General features: G+C 53.0%; 1 long non-coding RNA gene and 1 other non-coding gene across 2 annotated transcripts; one reads left to right on the top strand and one right to left on the bottom strand.

Moving 5' to 3' along the window:
* The first annotated feature begins 112 nt into the window (after positions 1 to 112).
* Positions 113 to 23,578, top strand: LOC122691387. Its single transcript, XR_006340403.1, has 6 exons — positions 113 to 179; positions 678 to 763; positions 2,471 to 2,540; positions 22,389 to 22,540; positions 22,771 to 22,926; positions 23,461 to 23,578. It is a non-coding gene; the product is annotated as an uncharacterized LOC122691387 (long non-coding RNA).
* TRNAE-UUC lies at positions 16,989 to 17,061 on the bottom strand. The gene has a single exon. It is a non-coding gene; the product is annotated as a tRNA-Glu (tRNA).
* Positions 23,579 to 24,045: the final 467 nt, after the last annotated feature.

Raw genomic sequence — 24,045 nt, forward strand, 5'->3', positions numbered from 1 at the left:
GACTGAGGCGGGGAGGGCGCGGGCTGCGCACGAGGCGAGAGCAGGGGCGGGGCGGGGCAGTGAGGGCCGTGTGGGGCGGGGGGCGGGGTGGCGGGGTGGCGGGGCCAGGGTGCGGAAGTAAAGGCGGGGCGCCGGGTACCTCCCCAGGCGATCCCTGGTGCGCTTACCCCAGGGCGAGGGTTAGTAGACCAGAGCCGGACGCGGGGTGCAGGCCGGGCGGGGCACGAGTAGGGGCGAGGTGCGGGATCCGGGTACCGGCCTGGCAGCCGCAGCCCCAAGCCGTGCACCTCCGCACGCACAGTCACTCTTCCTCAGCCTGTGCGCCCTCTCGCTGTCTCTGCGCTTCGACCTTCCCTGCCGCCCAGAGAGGGCAGGGAAACCAGGCGGGGATGCGGATTCTGGGCGGACTGGCTGGGAGTGAGCCGGAAGGGACCTGCAGACCAGGCAGGTGCCCCGCCTCCAGGCTCCGGGCACGGGCGCATCCTCCGCCATTTCACGGAGGGGGGAGGTGCGGTGGGTGCGCGGCCTCTCTGGCGGCCGAAGGTGGGAGGAGGGGAAGAGCCCCCGCGAGGGACCCTGAGCCGGCGCCTTCTGTGCACTCCAGGGGTGCGCCTGGTGAGTGGCTTCTGTAGTCCCTCTGGGGGTGTCCTAGCGTTAGTTTGTGAACCCCTCTTTAGGACTGGTCCAGCCAATGAAAACAGGGATCTGACCGGGCACACCTTTCAAAGAGACCTGGAGCCAGCGTTAACGGAATGCTTGGAGGGTAATACCCTTTCCCCCCCACCACACATTAGAGTTCTTAGGATGTGGGGCTGACAGGGTAGCAGAGCAAGTAACAAGAAGGAACTGGAGCCCAAAAGAATTTAATTTTTGCACCAAGAAATGATGCCTATAAACACATCTGATACTAAAGAGGGAAGACTCTGGGTCCCTAACATGGGAGGTCCTGGGGTGAGAGGGGAGGTGAGTACTAGGCTCCTGTGGGAAAAGTCCACTGTTCTCCTCCCGCCTCCCAGCTGCCTTTTGAGGTCTAGCCCCCACCAGGGCACAGAGGAATGGGATGCACATGGGAGCTTGGGGTGGGAGGATCCCAGGTCCCTAGGCCTGAGGTGCCCCTATTTCAGGGTCTTTTCTTCCTGCTGTGCACAGAGCTGCGCCCTCCTGCCTGGCTGAGCTCAGAGCTGAGTAAGAGCTGTGCACATCACTGCAGATATGAAGTCAAAGTGAAGTCACTCGCCATGAGGAGGAGGAACTGCCAAGACAGGCTGGCTGGGGGCTCTGCCCCCTGAGATGTCCAAGCCAGCCTGTTGGCAGAAGGCCAGGGCACAGTGCTATCAGCTCAGGAGAGCCACCCTGCGGCCACCAGACCTTATGTTGCCTGCCTCACCCTCCCAGGGCTTCAGGCTCTTGGACATCTGGGGCTGGAGTTGGCTGTGAGGGATTCCCCTGGGTGTGGGCGAGCTACCTCTGGTGCTAATAGTAACCACCAAGGCTGAGCTGCTCAGGCCTGTGCACAGCGAAGGGACCTGAGTTAGGAAGGGAGATCCCAAGAAAGACTTCTTTGTTACACACAGACTTCTGTGACAGGAGGATGCAGAATGAAGAGGGGTGGCCTGGTGCATTCTTTCCAACTGGCCCCACCCTTGTGGAACTGCCCCAGCCAAGCCTTGGCTGACACTGGTCAGGCCGGATGTCCAGTCGTGCTCTGGGTGACCACCTCAAGGGCCCATTGGACACTGTGCTCCTGCCTGATCCCCTCAGGCCCTTCCACTCCTTCCCCACCACCACCCTTGGGGGTCTTGAGAGGACATCTAAGACTATGGAGGGGGTATTGCCTTCTTCTTAGAAAAAAGTCCAGGGAGCCTCCTATGTGTAGTTTTATCCCCGTCTGTGTATGTACACATGTATGCATGAGCATATACCTGTGTCATGTGCAGGACACGGATGTACACTCGCCCCCATGTGTATGCCCAGAGACCTGACCAGATAATCATCCAGGAGAGGGCAGAGGTGAAGCGTTGGGCTTTCTGGCCTTGGGTCCTGCATATCTATGAGACCCCCATGAGTCCCAGACAAGGCCCATCTCCACCAGGAGGCCTGACATCAACTCTTTGCCCCAGTCACCCTTCCATGGGCCACCCCAATGGAGTTGTTTTTCTCCTCTGAATTTCTGGCCCCACCTTGCTCTTTTCCCTTCCTTCCTCTGTTCTTCCTTTTCCTCCCTCGCCTGCTTCCCTCCCTCTTCTCTGGAAGAATCTCTTCTCCATTCCTCCCCACAGCACAAGAACCAGGCTAGCTGCATCACTGGGGCCTTGGGGTCTTCATCATGTACTAGAACATGGGAGTAATAATACAGTAACTACCTGGCAGTGCTGTGAGGCTGAACCCAAATGAAGCTTTGACAGAATCAGCACTGTTTCTGGTTGTCTAGAAAATGAGCTTTTTTTTTTTTTTTTGGCTCTTCTTCCAGGGGTCCTCTAAAGTCCAAGGTGCTGTCTGGATGTTAGGCTGGGGGCAGTGACCTGGTGTGAAGGTTGCAGGTAGGCTCTGAGTTGTATCGAAGCCATCTCTCTCTGGTCTGTGTGACCTCAGCATGTTTGCAACATCTCTGGGCCTCAGGAAAGCAGAGCTCTCTCCCTTTAGGTGCCTGAGGACAGGTGAATCCGAGGCAATGGGCAGGAGCTGTCCTTGTTATCACTGGTTCCCGTCAGCTGTGGAAGCTGAGCTGAGGCAAGAGTGGTCAGTGGACCTAGCTCAGGTAGCACAGAACACAGGTGACCCCTAAAACGGGCTGTCTGCTGCCCCAGCTCTGGCTTCCCACCTGCACAGGTAACAAGTCACACCTGCATGGGGCTGGCAGCCAATGATACCAGCCTGCAGGAGCCAATGCCTGTCTCCAGCCCTCCCCACAGGACCTACAGCTTTCTCAGTGGAAGGAGAGAGAGCCCTAGAACCCCAGAGTCCTCTTTACCACTGCAGCACTTATCTGAGCATGTAATTACACATTCGGGAGTGGTGGGTTGATTTCTGCTCATACCTCACCCAGGCTTTGGGGGCTTTGCTCACATCAAGTCCCCAGCCCAAGGGTACCACTGGCTGGAGACCACTGGAACCTAATGGGGCCTCAGGCCTGGCAGTGCCTGCCTCTTGCCTCAAGGACACCAAAGAGAAGGACTGACCTAGCTTACAAGCAAGCCATAGCAGTAACAGGGAGCTCGAATTGGCCAGTCCAACAGGTATGACCTGAATGCTCTTTAGAAAAAACATCTCCCAGGGCAGTTTCATAATCTGCCTCGTAATGCAGATTTAGACAAGTTTTTACGAATGCACTTTTTAAAATAGGTCTTAATGGATCCTTTGCAGTAGTTACAGCCCATTGTGTAAATGCAAACAGAAGGTTTTTTGAAAACATGTATTATTGATCAGAAAGGCAGCAGCAATTAGAAGCCAGTATGTCATATCATTCAATACACACTTCCTATACAGTCCTGCTTGTGCTCATTCATAACTTTCTGACAAATTATCCTGTCACTGGGAAGCCTTTTCTTTTCCCTTTTGCTTCTAGAAGCAAAGGCGAACCTCTCCATCAGTTATTAGCTAGAGGTGAATGAAAAATTAAGCTTACCTTTACCATCACAAAACCTATTTATGAATTCTCCAGTTTCCAGACTGAAATGACAAAACCTTCAGGTAAGATGGATGATGCCTCTCGATTTGTTCTGTGGCCCACAGTGGAAAAACAAAACAAAACTGGTGACAGGTAGCATATGCTACCTGTCATATTCAGGTGGGCAGAATCACAAAGCCAGGGAGGTCTGCCTTGTGGCAGGGTTGCTTAGCCAGGGTCTACAAGGAGGGGCCTTGAATGTCCCTCCCTGGCCATGTAACCTAAAATGATCAACAAGCATGAAGTTGAGCCTTGTTTTTGCTCAAAAATTCACATCCGAGTCTGTATTTCACCTGATCTGCACATTTACCATTTACTCTTCTTCTTGAAAAGTTCATCTATTTAATAAATATTTGCTGGGCACTATTTTCCCAGCACCCTTTTCAAACTACAGTGAGCTAAGCCAAGACCCTTCCTTTGGGGTGCTTCTCAAGGACAATCACCAACACATAAGGTACAGACACACAGAGCATTCACAAGTGACCCCAGATGGGGAGGGGCATGGGGCAGGGTGTCTGTCAGGGCGGATGTCCCGGGGAGTTGACTTTGGGCAAAGAAGACAGAGCTCTGGGGATGGTGCTGCCCACAGGGAGTGGGGGAAGTGACAGGGTGGGCCTTGGGGTTTCCTCTGTTGCCCCAGCAGGGATAAGGGGTCTTTGTCTCCCCATGAAGCACCTCCTTGGCAGCCTCACCTCACCCCTCTAGAAGGTGCAGTTCTGGTCTCTGAGAGGGTTACAGCCTGCAGGATTGGCAGAGTGAATGCTCTGACCCAGGCAATCTTTAGGAGTGGAAAAAGTCTGCTGTGTTCTTGGTGTGCTGACAAATAGGAAGTCCATTGACTTAATGTCCTGTAATGGCTTCTGAGGCCTCCTTGCCCAGGATGGGGTGGGTGCAGCTCCAGGCACGGTGTGCTGCTTCTACATCCATCTCAGGCCTGCGGGTGCTGAGGCAGTGTGTGTGTGGGGGTGCCGCCGTCCCTGGAAAGGAGGGGGAGGGGGGCCGGCCACCTGCCTGTGGGAGGGCATAACCTGTGTGGCTCCCCCAGCCGCCTGTGCTTACAGACAAGCCCACGAGCAGCAGGGCACTGACTGACCCCCGTTCTCCCCACCCCAATCCAGGAAGTGCTCCTAAAGACCTTGTTCAGTGATGGCAGCAGCCCCAGGTGGCCAGGGGAGGTGGGGAGTGCTGTCTCGGGTAGATCTAGGGTGCCACCGTTGCTTCCTCTCTAACACCTCCCTAAAGGTGGCTATCTGAACCTAGGTGCATGGTTGGGAGGTAGCTCCCAGCTCTGCTGTAGACACCTCACCCAGCCCAGGTGGGCACCCCTCAGCACCCCTGTTTGCTGAGAAGCTGGCCAGCCTGGCCTTCATCCCCAGTGCTGTCCACAGAATGTTCTGTGATGGTGGTAACTTCCTCCTCTGTTCCATCCAATGTGAGGGCCACTAGCCAAGTGTGGCTGTGGAGCACTTGAGATATGGATGGTGCGACTCAGGAACTGAATTTACAATAATGTAAAATTAAGTAGTCATACATGGCTATGTACTTATTGGACATTGATGCTCTAAGAAACACCTTCCCGGCTTTTCCCTGGGGCTCCTGGGCTGGGCAGGCTCCTAGCCCAAACCTCCCCCGCTGTGGGGAGAGCAGAGAAACCAGAGCCTGCTGAGTCCCAGTGGGCTGTCTGATCCAGCAGCTTCCACTCTGTTTCCTGGTGGATTGAAAGTGCCAGAGCCCCCACCCCCACCCTCAACAGCAGCAGTCTTGCTGGGGTTCCCCCTGGGCACACTCTCTCTCGTCCTGGGGAATCTTCTGTTCCCCTGCAGACCCAGCACCAAGCCTGACCACGTCTACTGAAACCCCTGCCTCCTATAGGCAGAGTGGGTGTTGGAGGGCCCTGTTCTCAGGGGCCTCTTTGGAAAGGGGCTGATGAGCTCATGCATGTTAATATGTTGTGATGAAGGGCTGTCAGGGGACTCTGTGCAGCAGCCTGAGACCCAAGGGCTTGCTTGCTGGGGCTGGGAGCTCAGCATCTAGCCCCTCTCCAGGGCCTACCTCCCTCTGCTCCCGAGCCACCCTGCCTCCAATGGTCTCAGACTCCCTACGTGTTCTGTGGCCACTGACCTCCACTGGCTGTTCCTTCTGTCTTCCTGCCTGCCTCTGGCCCCCTCTGTTGTTCAACTCTTAATTGTCACTCAGAAGTCTGGGCTCCAGGATACCACTCTCCCTAGCCAATACTCAGATGCTCCATCTAAACAATTTGAAGGGAACCCAGTATGCTTCCTGGGTTTCCCTGGTGGCTCAGTGGTAAAGAATCTGCCTGCGTTGCAGCAGTCGCAGGAGACGTGGGTTTGATCCCTGGGTTGGGAAGATCTTTGGAGGAGGATATGGCAACCCACCCCAGCAACCTTGCCTGGAGAATCTCACAGACAGAGCAGACTGGCAGGCTACAGTCCATGGGGTCGCAAAGAGTTGTACCCGACTGAAGCAACTGAGCACACACACACACACACACACACAGTGTGCTTCCTGTTTTGTTTTTGTTTTTGTTGTTGTTTTGGCCATGCCCTGCAGCATGTGCGAGCTTAGTTCCCCAACTAGGGATCAAACCCATATCCCCTACATCGGGAGCATGGAGTCTTAACCACTGCACAGCCAGGGAAGTCCTGCTTCCTGGTTTAACTGTGCTGGATTTATCTCCCGGCCCTCTCCGTGGGGACATGATGAGGACTCAGGGTGCTAGTTGGATGACCTGCTGTGAGGAATGGCCCTGGAAGCTAAGAAGACAGCCTGGGCAGAGGCACAAGGTGCATTCAGGAGGCAGGAGGTAGGGCAGGGCCATCTGCTGTGACAGCATCAGTCCTTACCGGTGCACACTCACACCCCTCTGCCCCCAACTCCCTCTGGGCTGCCTCCTTGGTGTGAACAGAAGCCTGTTGAGTCTGTAAACATCAGTGGAAAGGGTGACAGGAGCAGGGCTGGAGCCGGAAGACAATTCACAGGGAGGGAACAGGAGGCCCCAAATAAATCATTCAGGGCCTGACATTTGGAGCATTTGAGTTTGAGACCAAACACAGATGCCCTTTAGATAAATACATTATTGAGACGTGTTCCACAGGAGAAGTTTATGACTTGAATAGGTTTTTAGTGTCAGATGAGCATCAGGAAGTGTTTTGTTGAGAGACCTTCTCTTAAAAGCTCAGAATCCTTCTCCTCCCTCTGGCCCTTTAAACAGAAGGATACCGGGATCCTCAACAAGGGGAGCTTCTCTTTCTCCAGGTTCCCTGGGGATTGGCCCTGGGCTGGGATTGCTCAACTGAGGAATGTTCTGGAAGGTTCTGAAGACCTCAGTGCTCCAGGCCAGCAGGGTTGGGGGTGAGGGTCTCTCAGGAAGCTGATTTAGAAGCGTAGAAGCACCCTCCTCACTCAGAGCAGCTCTCCCACTCCCCACCCCCAATTCCTCTCTCCACAGAGGTCCACAGGAATGAGAAGGGCTCTGTGTGGAGATCGTGGGTCCCCCTCAAGCCTACAGAGGTTGGCAATTTTCTGTGGGTTGGAAACTTTACAAAGTTCCCCCACGCTGAAGCCCAGGAATACGAAGGAGCTGGGCTCACTGCAGGCCCTACGCCAGAGAAAGGAGACATGAGGAGAAGGTCAGATGCAATCATGTCTGGAAGCTTCTCCCTTCTGGCTTAGAGACAGGCCCCTACCTGCCCATCCCGGGCTCTGTCCCAGGACCTCCAGGGAGCCCTGCGGCTGCTCTCTGCCCAGCTCCAGCCCGGACACCAAGTAGCCACTGGTGGGGCTGCTTCTACTACCCTATGTGTGCTGCTCAGCCCTTGCCCTGCCCCCCAAGACAGGGGCTGCATTGTGAGGGGTGGATGCAGTTGCAACCTCTGCGAATTGTAGCCTGTCCTTGAATGAGGCTACCATGGAAGAACTCACCACAGATTGTCTGTGCTGTGACTCAGCCACACAGGGAGGCCCCCTGGCTGAGCCAGGCAGAACTTGGGCTTGTCTTTCCACCACACGTGGGTGTGGGTGGGCTGGGGGCCCACAGGAAGGCCTAGGACCTGGCTCACGGAAACCACATGGATGGAACTGAAAGGAAGCCCATGTGAACTTTGTGGGCACAGCAGTCCACCTCCTAGTACAGCTGTGAGACGAGCACTCAGGTGGTGGGGGATGGGAGAGAAGGGACCACTGTGTCTGTGCTGTTCTCCACACAGGACATCTCCCGAGGGCAGGAGAAAGGTTCTAATCAATCAATACACCAAGACTCCACACTGATTTCAGGGAGGGCCCCTCGTTTCCCTTAGGTGACTTCTGAGGACACCCGGAACCACATTTTCAACCACTCCTATAACTGAGAAACTGCTGTAACTGAGAAACTGAACCTCGGCTTTTCCACGTCTGTGGATAATTCTGCCCTCCCACTCCGCCCCTCCATCTCCCACCCCCTAGCAATGGCCCTCAGAGGCCTGTCTCAGACCCTCTCTTTGCCCCAGATCCCTGGGGTCTCATGGAAAGCTGATTCAGAAGCTTAGAAGCATCCTCCTCACTCACAGCAACTCTCCTTCCCCTCCCCAACCCCCACCCCCTCCTACCCACAGGAACCTGATGGCTGGTCTACAAGATGTATTTATCTAAATGGCCAGATCACTCCCTGTCCTAGTCATTTCATCCATGGCTGTGTCAGGCAATGAATGAACAGGGAGACTGATGCAGAGAGGCCGGGACTGAGCAGGCACCTGGGTGCCTGCTCTCCTCCCTACCCCCGCCCCGGGGCCCCGAGCTTACCTCCTTCGCTCCTGGGACTTGCCCAGACCCTCATCAGGAGTCCACCTCAGGGATGGAAGAGAAGAGTTTGGATGAAGCACCTATGATCTTCTAAAGCTTCGCTCCTGCCTCATAATTGTTTCCTTACAGGATCCAGACGCTTGGATACAGCTGATTCTCTAACACCATTCACAACCTTTTTTTGTTTTCTTCACGGTTGTCTTGGAAGCAGCTGCCCACAAATGCAAGCAGCCTTCGTCTTTGGGGGCTCCTGCGACCTTGCCTATGGTGGGGGGCAGGAGGGAGTGACCTCTGTTTTATTTCCCAGGTGGATACCCAGGCTGCAGAGGGGCTTTGCCTGGTTACCCATTTGTATCTGTAATTTATCAGCAATCTCAAAATCCTAAAGGTTGAATTATGCATGTCTGACCCCTGGAAGAAAAGCTGAGTGAGGTTTCCCTGGGAGGCAAAGCTCTGAGGCCTGAATCATCTCTCCTAGAAGAGGAGGCCGGCCTTGAGTGAGCACAGTGGGAATGGCTCATGGCTGTGGAGAACCTACATGGGGGCAGCCCTGGACTGGAGCTTCTAACTCATTCAGGGTCACAACACCCGCCTGGGTGGGAGCAGTGCCCCATTTTCCAGGCAGATTGCTGAGGTGCAAACCCAGCTGTTCCTTCTCTGGGCTTCTTGCCCTCACTTCACTGTTGGTTTCCAAATTCTAGTGCAAGGCTGGTCAAACACACTGTGAGCCTGCCCCCCAGGTTCTAACTCTGGGTGTGGGGGTAGGGTGACACATTGTCCTCGGGACTAGATCCCTGGGGCTGCTGATGCCGCTGGTACCCGGCCCACTGGGTGGGGATCAGCTGCCCAGAGCATGGTGCAATGGGAGAGACACAGGTGAGGATCTCAAAATGGAAGGTGCCTGCTTCACTCTGCTGCTCGCACGCCCTGTTCCCAGTGAGCCTCCCCTCCTCTGTGTCTCCTCCCTTTCTGCAGCCTCCATCTGCCCCTGGCTGATGCCCATGGCCCTGGCTTTGCTGGGAGCCCACCCAGAACTCACCTTCTCTGCTCCTCTTCAGGGACCCACCTGTGTTTGCAGACAGCTGTCTCCTCCTAACACCCGTTTTTTTCAGCTGGGTCCCTCATGGGAGACTCAGACCCAACTGAGTCCACTGGGTGATCCAGCACACTCACTGTGCAGGTAAAGGGTGGTCATCTCTTTGTTTTGGCTGGATTCTACTGCCATCCAACTCTTGCATGGGGTGGAGCTTCAGAGAGTCTCCAGCAAACATGATTCTCTCATCTGCAAAGCAAGTGGGCTGTCACCATCACCCAGAACATGCCTGCTCCATTCCTCTGCAGGGACACACCTGTATTTGCAGACAGCTTTCTTCCCCTAACACCCATGTCTTCAACTGGGTCCTCAGAGCAAGACGGTTATTGCCATCATCCTGATGACCACGTGTTTGGCTCTCGGGGACCTGGTCTCTGCCAAGCCATGGTCCCTTGACAGAGGCTAATTCAGGTCCTGTGCATGGCCAAGGGGGACTGGGGAAAAAGAGGAAAGAGAGGATGCCAGGGGACTCTGCCCCTTAGTCAGAGGCTCACAGGCCCCTCCAGACAGCGCATATACATGGCGGTGGTGGTCCTGGCAGCAGTGACTCTGGCTGGCCTGTGCATTGTTATTTCCAAAGACCGAGTCTTTGAAGCAAAGGAATTTTCATTCCTTTTACATTAATGAAAAAACTTGCAACCAGAGGAAGCACCCCACTAAATGACTGATGCTCCACAAGATACGCACTGTTCAGAAATGTCTCCTAGTCAATGAAGAAGTCAGTGGAATAAATAGTCAGTGGAATAAAAAGTAATCTGGCTACTCTAGGAATTAATATAAAAACATCAGATGCAGGATTTATAAGGGATGCCACCTCCAGCTAACCCTCCCTGGGTTAAATACCCCAAGGATGATGATTTACATCCTGTGCTGCAGGGCTCTGCCAGCATAATCGATAGGGGTGAGAAATGGGGCCACCCAGCCATGCTTGCCTGCAGGGCTGGGGAGGGGAACTGAGGGGACACAGGGCAGCCCTACAGGCTGCTAGGAGCAACAACCCATTTGAGCTGTCTGTCCTTTCTTCCCCTTCCTCTGCCTCACTGGTGAGCTCCAGACCCGTGGCCCATGTGTTTCTGGAAGCCTGGGCCATGGTCCCACTGGTCCTCACCCCTATGCCCAGCTCCTCCAGGCCTACAGGAGGCGGCCTAGGGAGAGGAGGGCAGGGCAGGCTGAGCCAGGTGCTGCCAAGACCAGAGCAGTGGGACCCGCACCCCAACCCTGGAAGCCTGGGCAAACCTCCTGACAGTAAGCAATCACACAGCCATCTTTGCTCTGCAAGAATTACTGTCCCCAAGTCTTGGTTTAGGGTGAAACTTGCCTAAGCAACTATTTATTCCCACTGTCCCAGACTTAGGATCTGCTGTTGGATTTAAGCCCTTGTTGGGCATTCCTGGGGTGCTTCCCTGAGGGAGCTCCAGGCTGGGGCTCGTGCCCAGAAACAGATGGGCCTCACCGCAGCTACAGGGCTGGCTTCCCTGCTGTGCTAGGTGAGATGTGCATCATCCCCACTCCTCCATGGTGAGGGCTATGCCTGCTCAGTTTTGCCCCAGTGTGCACCTGCCACACTTGGCAGGGGCTGGGCAGTGGGTTGGACCAGCCGGTGTCAGGGCCAGCCAGGCTGCCCCTGGGGGGTGGAGCGGGGGGCAGAGGAATATCCTGTCATCTGGCCCTTGATGTTGAGGCCCTGGAAGAGGCGAAAGCAAGGAAGACAAAGTGTTTACTTACTCCTCAGCCCCTCCCTGCCAAGCCTCCCATGGTCCCTCAGCCACACTCTCTACTCTGGAGTTGCAGCAGCTGTTGGGGGAAGGGGCACCAGCCTCTCATCATGCACTGCCCAGCCCTCTGCTCTAGCATTAAGCCTAGTCATTGCCCTTCAGGAGTGTCATCTTCTTCTCTGACCATCCAGCCCTCAAGGGAAATTCCTGTAGGGCTGGCAGTGAGGAAAGTCTGCAGGAAAGAGAAACTAGGGTTCCTTGTTCTTGATCCCACAAGAACCTGGCCCTTCCCCGGGAGGCCTACTGGTGTCTCCTTAGCACATCCACCCTGAGCAGCCTGGCTGAGTGCCCCGGTGTCCGCCACACTTCTGTTCACACCCACACTGAGTGGGCCCAGCACAGGCCTCCATGCCTCATGTGAACTAAAGCCAGGGACAAGTGACCCTGAGCAATCTCAGGGACAGAAAGGCCCAAAGGGACCACTCGGTCTAAGCCTTATCACAGAAAGACTGAGGTTCCACTGAGACTGGCCAAGGCCACAGGGTAAAGCCGGCCTCCTGGCCTGAGGGCAGTGCCCTCTGCCCTCTGCCTGCCAAATCACCCTGATGCTGGTCTAGGCTACTGTGCAGTCATCCTCAGTCCTACTAAAGGGAGAAACATAAACTCAAATATGATTTTCATTGTATCAGGAGTTGAATGGTGTCCCCCCAGATCCATATATTAGAGTCCTGACTCTGTTAGCTTAGAATGTGATCTGATTCAGAAACAGGGTCTTTACAGACGTAATCAGGTTAAAATGAGGTCACTGGGGTGGGCCCCAATCCAATATCACTGGTGTCCTTATAAAAAGAAGGAATTTGGACAGAGTCAGGCCCAGAGGGAAGGTGAGGTGAAGAGACATAAGCTGAGGAGAGAGCCCGTCGAAAGATCCTCCCATCACAGCCCTCAAAGGAACCAGCCCCGATTTCAGACTTCCGGACTCCAGAACCGTGAGATAATAACAAGCCATGCAGTCACTGGAAACTGATGCAGACTGGAAAGAAGGTCCTGGTAATGAACATAGAGCACTATTAATTTTACTTTTTTTGGGGGGGTGCTTTTGGTGTTTCAGATTTTGCTGTTGTTTAGTCACTAGTCGTGTCTGACCCTTTGTGACCCCATGGACAGTAGCTTGCAGGCTGTTCTGTCCATGGGATTTTCCAGGCAATCATACCAGAGTGCGTTGCCATTTCCTTCTCCAGTTCCAATTATTTGTATGCTTTTAGTTTTCATTATGAATTCACAAACTGGGGTGTATTTATCAACGGTCAGAGACTCAGGAGAGGATGCTGATGGGGAAGTCTGCTCAGTGCATTCCAGGAGCTGAGGCCCTCCTGGGATGTGGGTTCCCAGGTTGCTGGGATAGAGGGCAGAGAATTGCTGGATATGTGTGTGGGCCACTGAAGTGTGAAATGGATGAGGACACTATAGCCCACATTTCCCGCTGTCTTAGTGATGTTTTCTGTCCACACTGATGGCAGTGACCTTGATCAGGAACCCCATGGTGACCCATACAGGGCACCTCCATCCAGCCAAAGAGATGGAAGCAATGGGCTACTGAGTGCTTGCTTGTCCCTTCACATAAAAACAGGTCAGTGTTGTTCTAGTGAAAAGGACTTTGTGGGCATTACTGCTGTAGGTGTAATCACACAATATGAATTCTAAACAAAATCACAGACCCCCATTTGGTGAAACTTATTCCAGGGAATTTCAGTGTATTGTTTGACACCCTGTTGACTCACACTGCTTAGTGCATTTTTGCTCTCACAGCAGCTCTGTCACTACTGGGTTTCAGTGGAGGCTTAAAAAAAGCAATTTCTCTGCAGGCCACAGCTCTAAGATCACAGGAGGGATTCACAGACCTCACAACCTTTGGGAAAATGACCAAATATCAAAACTAATACCAAACATTTTGCTACCAAGAAGACATTTCCCATTAAACAGAAACCCCCAGGGACTTCCCTGGTTGTCCAGTGGTTACAAATTCACCTTCCAATGTAAGGAGTGTGGGTTTGCTCCCTGGTCGGGGAGTTAAGATTCCCACATGCCTTGAAGCAAAATAAGTAAATAAAACAGAAGCAATGTTGTAAATATGAACTTTCCTGGTGGCTCCAGACAGTAAAGGACTTGCCTGCAGTGCAGGAGACCTGGGTTTGATCCCTGGGTTGGGAAGATCCCCTGTAGAAGGAAATGGCAACCCACCCCAGTATTCTTGCCTGGAGAATTCCATGGACAGAGGAGCCTGGCAGGCTACACCATGGGGTCGCAAAGAGTCAGACACAACTGAGTGATTAACACTTCCACTTTCAATGCTGTAACAAATTCAGTAAAGACTTTTTAAATGGTCCACATCAAAAAATCTTAAAAAAATATAAATAGAAACCACTTCCAGGAATGAGACACTTCCTCTCCCACATATGGCAGACCCTCTGGAGTAGCTCTCACTGACCCAAATGTACTAGAGCTCCCCCAGGACAAGGAACTCTGTGTCCACCCATATTCTCAGTCGGTCATCCACAGAGCAGGTGCTGCGTCCCTGGGTCAGAGAAATTCAGGGAAGTCCAAGAGATCATCAAGGGCAGCATTCTCACTGTCTATTACTCAATAACAAGCCATCCCCAAACTGTCTTAAAACAACACCGTTATTTCTTTTGCTCACGAGTCTATAACATGGGCAGTCCTCAGCAGGCATACCTTGTCTCTGCTGCACTCCGCTTAGCTTAGGGTGGCTCACAGCAGGACTGGAATCACATGACTTGTGTCATGTAGAATCACATGGACTTCCTCACATGACTGTGTGTGGTGCTGGTTGCTAGCCCAGACCCTCTGCCTTCACTGGAACTGTCCACCAGGGCACAGACATACAGCCCTGTAGGAGCTGGGCTTCCTTACAATACGGCAGTCAAAGTCGTATCACCTTCTGTATCCTCGTCTCCAAAGTCCCCCTGCATCCCTCCATCACATTCTATTTATCATAGCAGTCACAAAGTCCAGCCCAATTTCTAGGAGAGGGGAAACAGAATCCATCTCTGGATGGGGGTGGTGGTGGCAGGATTCTGGAAGAGCCGGCAGGACAGAAATATTGCTGTGGTCATTTGCAGCCTGCGACATCCTGGTCCAGAGGTCACACTGGGGAGTCTGGGTCAAGGGGGCAGGTTCCCAATGTGGTCCACCATCAGGAGTTAGGGACAGAGTCCAAAAATGCCTCCCTACTGCTCCTGAAGTGAGTCTGAGCTAACACTGAACAGGCCACACCTGTGTCCCCTTTGGCTCCGTAGGCCCATTGGCACAAAGACCAGCAATAATCCTCTCTCAAGACTCCTCAGCTTCAGCTGTCTGTAATGCCAGGACTCTCTGATCTATGGAATGAGTCATCAGTGGCATCTCCTTCAGCAAATGACCCATTCAAAGGGAAGATTTGTCATGCCTGGGGCATTTTATGAATGTTGTTGCTTTGTCTGGCAAGCTGTGATTCCATTAGGAAAAACAGCTGGCATGAGATGATGCTGCCAGGGCAGATGCTTGGATCGAGGGCACATGGGGGGGACCGGTGGCCCGTACCATGGCTGCTTCCTCCCACCTACCTGAGAGGGACCCTGGGTGCTCAGCTCCTCCCAGCCAAATCATAGAGTGGAGGTTGCAGGCTCAAGCTTGCACTCTACATTTGTGACACCTGTGTGAGACAAAACAACCCTGAGCTGGGCTCCCCTGGACCCCAACACAAGGGAGGAGCTGGCCAGGCTGCAAAGACAGCTGTCTGCACCCAGCACCCAGGCCCATGCCCTGGTCTTCCACTGCCTGGTATGGGTGAGTGTGCACCACCACCTGAGGCCTGTGCACCTGTTCACAGGTGACACTCACCTGGCAGCGACAGGCAGCAAAGGGCTCAGCTTCAGGAGTGCTGGATGCCAGGGGCACACCCTCTCCTCCTTCCCTTGCTTTCCCCATGAGGCCTAGCACAGTGCTGGGCACACACAGGGTCCCGTGGCCTCCTGCTCATTCTCAGAACAGGTCAAGGAAGACATGGACCTCAGGGTCTCTGAGACGGGGCAGAGTGGGCTGTGGCTGTGATGCTAGGCAGGGCTGCTATGAGGACCCCAGAGGGCTGGGGTGGGTGTGTTCCTACCCCTGGTTGGAGTTCCCTCCAAATTCTGGATCAAACTATTGGATCTGAGACTCAGAAGGGACTGCAGCCATCTCCAAGGTCAATGGAAGAAAAGGGAGCACTTGAGTCCTCAGGAAGTGAGGGTCCTGGGCTCCTTGGAGCCTCTTCCACTCCTGGTCTGACCCCCGCATTTCTCTCCTTGTCACTAATCCCCATGGCCCCTCCCAGAGATTCTGTCCAATTACTGAGCCCTTCCTCAGCTGCAAACCCCCTGTCATCAGTGCAGAAAGGGTTCAAAGTGGTGCCTGCCCCAGGGTGGGGGTGAAACAGAGCAGGGTATGGGCGAGGGCTCTGGGAACTGAGTGTGATAAGGACAATCCACGGACATCTCTCTTCCTCTTCCCAACACTGCCCCCCAAATGTTCCTATTCACCCGGCAAAGCTCGACCTTGGGTGGCCCAGTTTTCTGCCTCCCCCGAGTCCTCGCCTGGCTGGAGGAGGTGAGGGAAGCTGTCTGTGTTCAGGACCCTCTCTCCACAACAGTGGTCTCAGCCACCCTGGTTGCTCGCTCCCTGTCTTCTGTGCCTCCGCAGCCCTCACAGCCACCTCCCTGGGCCTCCAGATCTCTTAGAAGGACCTACTCAGCCTTTTCCAGTCCGTCTGCACCACCCACTCAGTCACAGCTCCTGAGCCTTGTGCATTGTCTTGCTGCAGCTTGAACCCACTTCTCAGGCTTCCTGGATCACTCCCTGTCAGAACATGCTGGAATGCTCCTCATCTTCAAACCCAAACTCCAAGACCTTGTGCCTATCCCTTATTCCTTGGCTCTTTTTCTGGGGGGAGGAGGGGCCTCATTGCTCGCAGGATCTTTGTTCTCCAACCAGAGATCGAACCTGTATCTCCTGCAGTAGAAGCATGGAGTTTGAACCACTGGACTGCCAGGGAATTCCCTCAGCTCTCTTGACAGGTGTTATCTTTGTAACCACCTCCTTTTCTGGCCCCTGTGGTCCCTGCAGCCCCCTGCAACCCCTGTGGGCCCCGCCCTGCCCTGACTCTGGCTTTGTCTAAGCCTGAAAGCTGAAGGACCTCCACCCAATGGGCCAGAAGTGACCCTCTGCTGTCCATGTACACTCAGCTCCTGGCAGCACTGGACTGCTCCTCCACCTGCCTGCACACCCGCACCCCCTCCTCCGCCCCCATCCCCAGGCCTCTCCTCACTTGGCTTCCTGGATACACCTCCTCCTCTTCTTCATCTGTGTGCCTTCCTTGTCTCCATTACTAAACATGGATGTGTTCACAAAAGATCCCCAACCTGGGCCGTCAGTTTAGCCCACACTGACTCCTCAGTGACCGCATCCAGACCCAGCTTGAAACCCAGTCCACCCCACCCCCAACACTCTCCTCCATCCCCCATCTATTCCCAGCCTCTCCTCCCCACTAAAGTCCACTCACTAAGCTGCCTGCCCTCCATGGACTCTCTGCATGGCCCCCAGAGGGCATCTCAGGTTTAATGCATCAAAAGTAAACTTTTTTTTTTTTTGTGGCTGTGTCATGTGGTTTGCAGGATCTTAGTTCCCCAAACTGGGATTGAACCAGTGACCTCAGCATTGAAAGTATGGTGTCTTAACCACTAGACTACCAGGGAATTCCCAAAAACAAACTCTTAATTTCCACTTTTCCCATCCCCAAATCTTGCTTGTCCTTCACTTATTCCCATCTTAGTAAAAGGGTTCATATTCACTCACTTTCTCAGGACAAAGACCAAAGAGTTACAAGTGATTCCCTTCTCTCTTTCATACCTTGAATCTGACCCAACGGCATGTTCTGCTGGGTCTCCAGAACATACTCAGAATCTCATCCGTCTGCGTTGGTCCAAGCTGCTGTCCTCTCCAGGCTGTCACAGTGGCCTCCTTCTCAGGCTCCCACCATTGTTTCATCCCCTTCCCACAGTCCCAGAGGGGTGCTGGGGAAAAACTCAGCCCGTTGCATGGAGCAGGCAGCTGAGGTCCCAGCCCCACCAGGGTGGAATCTCAGCAGCTGCACCAGCTCACCTGCCCCTGAGCCTGCATCCTGAAGGGTAAGTAGTCCACAGCCAGCTCAGATGGGTGGCTGTCACCCATCTGATGCTCACCCACCAACCTCTGCTCACCCCACCTCCCTGACCTCAGCCTCCCCCTGCCTCCTCCTCCCCTCCCTCTTCTCCTCCTTCTCACTCCACTTGGGCTTCTCCAGCCTGTTGTAGGTGTGTGCTCAATTGCTCAGTCGTGTCCAACTCTTTGCGACCCCATGGACTGCAGCCCACCAGGCTCCTTTGTTCATGGGGATTCTTCAGGCCAGAATTCTTGAGTTGGTTGCCATTTCCTCCTCCAGGGGCTCGTCGCCTCTTAGGGATAGAGCCCTTGTCTCCCTTGTTTCCTGCATTGGCAGACGGAGTCTTTACCACTGAGCCACTTGGGAAGTGCCCCGCCCACCCCAGGACTGCTCTTCTTTAAATATAGCAAGCCTGTTGGTACTGGGGACTCTGCACTGGCTGTCCCTTCTATCTGGGAGATGCTTGCCCTTGACCTCTCCTTCACTTTGCCCAGATGTTGGCTCAGATGTTCCTCAGTGGCCATGCTCTAAGAAGCAGTCTCCCATGCTCTCCCTGCTCCACTGGGCTTTCTTTAGAATCCTGTTATGTTTGCATGGTTATATTTGTTGGTGTGCTTTGCACGTGCATGTATGGGTTTACATGAATGTAAGCTTCCAAGAACAGGGAGTTTGCTCTTTTGTGTCCCTAGTGCCTAGAATAATACTTGGAACATAGTAGATGCTCAAATAGCTGTTGATTAACTCAGTAAATGAGATGATGTTGCATCCACATCAGGACATGTGGGTTCCTGGGCCTTCCCAATAGCTGTGTGCTATTCCACAGGTGGACATGCTCAGGTTTAATTATCTGGCCCCTCACTTGAGGACATTTATCATTCTTATTCTTTTGCTACAATAAACAAAGTTGCATTGCACATCTTTGTACACCCATCTTTGCATTTATGTGTGAATATAGTGAAAAATCAACAATTACAGGCTCTGCACTTGCTGGATCAAGGAGTGTGTGCATTTAAAGCTTTGGTAGATAATCCTAAATTGTCACCCAAAAATATTTTTTACCAAATTATGATTTTTGAATTTTTAAAATATTTGAAAATCCATATGTCAAAGAATGAATTAGCCTCACTCCTTTAAAGAGCTCTTGAAACTGAGATCAGGCTCTGCGACTGAGTGTCATTTCACAAGGGTGAGACTGAGTCTCAGGGAGGGCATAGGGACTGTCATTCCTTGGCCGTGGCCATGGTAGTCAACACACTCCAGCCCTGGGGTCCCACACCCTAGCCTCTTTCACCCTTACAGAAATCAGCCTTCAGTGCCTGTCACTGGCTGACTTTGGGAAAAATTAAGGACAGTCACTGAGAGTGGAGGGCTGTTATTATTCTGTATTGTCAGGAACTTCCTGAAGCACCAACCCAATAAGGATCTATTCAATGCTGGCTATGTGCTGCAACAGTGTGGACACAGCCTTCAACAACCCAGAAAAGCTTGGCCTTCAAAGAGCTTGCAGGGCATTCAAGGAGACAGATAATGAACAGGAGAGTACGTCAGATGGGAAGGAAGGATATGAGAAAGCCAAACCAGCAGAAACCATATGACTGCCAGTTTCAGACGGGGCTTCAGGTCTTCACACCTCTGGGTTCTCACACTCTTGTGCAGCTCCCTCCCTCCAAGTTTGAACTGGACCTGGGACTTTCTTTTAATGACTAGGAAAGGCAGAGTGATGGGCTGGCACTACCAAGAATAGGTTACAAATGCCTGTGAGGGGACTTCCCTGGCAGTCCAGTGGCCAAGACTCTGCACTCCCAATGCAAGGGGCTCAGGTTCAATCCCTGATTTTGGAACTAGATCCCACATGCTGCAACTAAAGATTTGGCACGGCCAAATTACTTAATTAAAAAACAAAACAAACGTCTGTGAGTCTGTCTCACTGGCACGCCCTCCCTTTCCCCTTGCTCACATTGATGTTTTGAGCAGCACAGGAGGGCCCATGTGCCAGGGACTGAGGGCAGCCTGGGAAGAGACAATTACTGCCCACAGCCTCATAAGACAGCCTTATGCAGACCCAGCCCTGAAAGGACCCCAACCTAGCTTGCCTGAAGTTATGAGAGACCCAGAGGAATAACAAGACCACACCCATATTCCTGACCCATAGAAACTGTAAGATAAACATGCAAATACTGTCTTTAAGCTTCTACATTTTGGGCTAACTTGTTACTCAGCAATAGCTAACTCACACAAAGGGGAATAGAGAGTGCCAGGGAGGTGATGCAGTTTAAAATAGGATAGGAGGGAAGGAATTATTTGAGAAGACTTGAAGAAGGGGGAGACTGAGCCTTGGGATTCCAGGGGCAAAGTTGGATTTTGGATGGCAGTTACAAGGGTGGCTGGAATAGAGTGAGAGGGGCAAGAGGCAGGGGCAGGAAAAAGATGGATGGAAGGATGTCACGCTAGCATTTTTTTTTTTTGACCCTGAACTTGGGCAAAGGGGGATTTTAAGACTTTGAGCAAATGCACATTTCAACAGGGTCCAGGTGGGTGATAGGTTTAAGGGAAGGTGGAGGGTAGCAGGGAGATGGCCAGAGGTGTCAGGTCCCCAGTTTACATGAAAGGTGACCATAATAATAGACGTAGGGTGTGAGGGAAGAGTTCCTACATCTAAGGGGTGGGGTGTAGGGGGCAGGTTTGGGGAAACCTGGCGGTTGGGGTTCACAGGCCCAAGATGCCTGTCCGACCTTGAGGCGGAGGGCTGAGCAGGCAGTTGGGTCAGGCAGTGTGTACAGTATTTAAGGCCACAGGACAGGAGTGAGTGTGGGGGTAGGTGAGGAGAGGACCAAGGGGTGGGAGTGAGGCAGGGAGTTTGTAGTCCAGCCAAGGACAGCATGGGACCAAAGTGCTGGGTTACCGAGAGTTGAGGCTGAGCACTGACTTAGCAACTGGGACGGTCAGTGTAGAGTGAGTCCAACAGAGGCCTGTCTGAAGGACGAGGAAGTAAGCATATTTGGATCTGGTGGGAACAGACACAGTGTGTCTGCAGAGGGACACACTCAGGACACAACATCAAGGGAGGGAGTGGGAACCAGGCCCAAGACAGGGAGAGGGCAACAGCCCTGGGAGCTGGTGGGGAGTCAGGGCATCTGGTCCTCGGGAAATTCCAAGGACCCAGGTGCCTCTGCAGTTCATGCCTGCCCCCGGCCCCCCGCCTCACTAGCAGACTAGTTACCCTGGGGGTATCAGCAGGGCTGGAGATAAACTGGGCAACTGCCTTCGGAATTTCCTGACCTGGATGAGGTTCAGCCTTTAATCTCATGTTGTATCTATAGCCTTGTCTCATGTGGTTTGTGAGAAGCTGGGGAAAAAAAAGAAAAGGGCTGATAAGCTTCACAGAGGGGAGGAGAGACCAACCCAAGACGTTTTGAGTGAGCTCCAAGGTGCCAGTGAGGGGAAGGACAGAGACTCAGGGGGCATGGGTCTGAGCTGAGGGTGCAGCCAGGGGATGCCGAGTGTGCCAGGCTGCAAGACCAGCCCCGGTCAGACACCCGCTGTGGGGCTGGACTTCCCAAGCCTGTTTCTCCATCAGACAAATGGCGTGCCTGGGAACACCACCTCACAGGCTGTAGAGCAGGAGCAGGAGGTGGGCAGGGAGGGACCTTGTGTCCTTCTGGGAGAGGGACTCAGGTGGCACCAGTGGTGGGGGGTGGGGAGAGTGCCCTGGAAAGTCGAAGTGTTGCTCTGTGTGATGGGTGGGAGGGTGGTGCAAAATCATATCTGTGAAAGTATAAACCTACCACTGAACTGAGGGAAAATGCCGTCTGAAACAGCATCTGCTTCCCTTCCTCTTTGTCTGGGCCCAGGAGGATTTGCTGCCTCTCAGGGGCCAAGAAAGCAGGTAGGAAGAGCAGGACGTGAGGGCTGGATGTCTTGACAAATTGAATTTTCCTTCTTTTCTGGCCTCCTTGGGGAGATATTGTGTCCTGCATTGATGCAAATGTGTTCAAAGTGCACTTTCCACAGACTCAGAAATAACGAGCTGCCTTTCCGCTGAGGCCTGGGACCATGGCAAGGACCCTTTTGCTGAAGGTGGCCCATGGCTGGTCACAGAATCTGTGGCTGGCACAGCGGCAGAGTCCAGGTGCCATGATGGGTGAGCCAGGGGAGCCTGCAGAAGGCATGCAGAGAGCAGCAACCCCAGGAAGCATCTAATATACTCCTTTTGCTGTGGGGAACCAGGGCCCAGAGAAGGCACTGAGCTGCCTGGGGCAGGCAGGGAGTCCTGGGCACCTGGCCTGCTTCTCCCTGCCCCACCCTCCAGGCCATCTCAGACCAGGTTTGCTTCTGGGAAGGAGCAAGGAGCTGTCAGCCAGCAGTTGGTCTTCAGCCAGGAGTTTGGGCTTTGGCCAGGACTTGGTATTTGTTAAAAGAGATGGAAAAGGTGAAACTGTTATCAAGAGGCGGTATCTGAGGGCTGAGTTCACTGCAGGGTCTCAGGAACTAGATAGCATCAGCCTGGCCTGCTCAGAGGACATGAAGGAAAACTAGGGCAGTCACACATGGGAGTCGCCTACTCTCCAGCTGGCCTGCCCAGTGCTCCTGAGAGCCCGGAAGATGGAAAACAGGTTAACAAGTCCAGGAGGAAATGAGCAGAGATGCCTTTGCTGCCAAGGGCTTCGTTCAGCAACCCGATTGCTTCTGGCTTCCTCACCGGCCTGAGGCTGGTAGTGATGGCCATTTCTGGCAGAAGGATGTCTGGGTTTGAAAGTTGGAAAGGAGTTCTTTGGAAGCCTCGGATCCTGGTCTGCATGGTTCTCAGCTTTGCTGTCTCAAGAAAATGTGGGCTCCCAGGTGGTCCCCATGGCTCAATATTTGCCTCTTGTTTCACAACAGGTGGGCCTCTATTTAGATGGAACCCAAGAGCGGAAGAGGGTTCTGCTGCTGAGAAAACGTTTGGTGAACTTCACTACCCACTCCTGATTCACTGAACATGGTCACGGATATTCCTTTCATGGGATAAAGAAAATAGTGGCAGACTTGGCAAGGTCATTCTTACCTTCCTTTCCCTTATGATCTGCACTAATTGCGGCTGGAAAGCTAATTAAATTCCCAGCCTGTCTTGAACTAAGTGTGGTCAAATAATACAGTTCTAGTAAATGAGATATAATTGGCAGTCAGCTGGGGGGTTCTGGGAAGACTTGTTTTCTTGATTAAAGAGCCAGAGGTGGCTGGTATTTCTAATTTTCTCTCCATTTCCCTTTTTCCTGCCTTGCAGGTGGATATGACACCAGGAGTTGTGGCAGTCATGTTGTAACACTGAGGCAGAACACATGAAAAAGAGGCAAAGTCCTTATGGAGACAGGGCTTGACATGGCTGAGCTGTTGAACCTAGGCCAGCAGCTGTCAACTCACAGGCCTCTTGTAATCTGAGGTGAAACCAAGCTTTATTTGTCTAAGCTGTTGTGTTTGGAATTTCTGCAGCTGAAAGCACTGCTGGCTAATGCACACCACTATGACAAAGTATCAGCCAGCATCACAGGTGACAGTGAAACCCTACCTGCATTCCCACTACATTTTGAGATAGGGGTGTGTTCGCTGTAACCACCAAGAATGATAACAATACAAATAACATTTCTGAGTATTCATTACATGCCAACAACTATCCTAAGCAGTTAGCATATTGGCTCATCTGATCTTCCAACAATCCCATGGGGAACATTTTACAGGTGTCAAAACTAAGGCACAGAGAGGTTGAGGGAACTTGCTCAAGTTAGTAAGCAGTGAGCCAAGATGTGAATTCAGAAAGTCTGGCTCCAGGATCCATCCTCACAGTCACATGTGATACTCACCCTCTCTCTCTCTACAATTAGGAGTCAGGGGAGACCAGCATAGCCCTGATCGAGGCTTCTTGTCCTGAGCTTCATGGCTGCCTCATTCCTTCCTTTCATGCACTTCTCCAGGGAAGCCAGCTACCTGCTAAAGGAGGGTGGAGAGCCAGGATCAGAGCTGGAGGAACTGCGATCTGAAATGTTTGACAGCCTCGGGCTGGGGCAGCCTTTGGGGCTACTTCACAGACAGCCAAGACCCCTCCTCTGCTCCAGGGCATGTATGAGTGAACACTGTCAATATTTTTTCTCTTCCTTCTCCCATTTCCCAAGTTGATTAACCCCACTTCTGATGAACATCTTTTTCATTTATTTTTAAAGCTACTTTAGTATTCAGTAATGGTGAAGGCAATGGCACCCCAGTCCAGTACTCTTGCCTGGAAAATCCCATGGACAGAGGAGCCTGGTGGGCTGCAGTCCATGGGGTCGCTAAGAGTCGGACAGGACTGAGTGACTTCACTTTCACTTTTCACTTTCAAGCATTGGAGAAGGAAATGGCAACCCATTCCAGTGTTCTTGCCTGGAGAATACCAAGGACAGAGAAGCCTGGTGGGATGATGTCTATGGGGTCACACAGAGTCGGACATGACTGAAGCGACTTAGCAGCAGCAGCAGCAGCAGCAGTATTCAGTAATACTGGTGAGTCTTATAGGATGGGGAGCTGG

The sequence above is a fragment of the Cervus elaphus genome, unplaced genomic scaffold, assembly GCF_910594005.1.
Source record: "Cervus elaphus unplaced genomic scaffold, mCerEla1.1, whole genome shotgun sequence".
Classification (NCBI taxonomy): domain Eukaryota; kingdom Metazoa; phylum Chordata; class Mammalia; order Artiodactyla; family Cervidae; genus Cervus; species Cervus elaphus.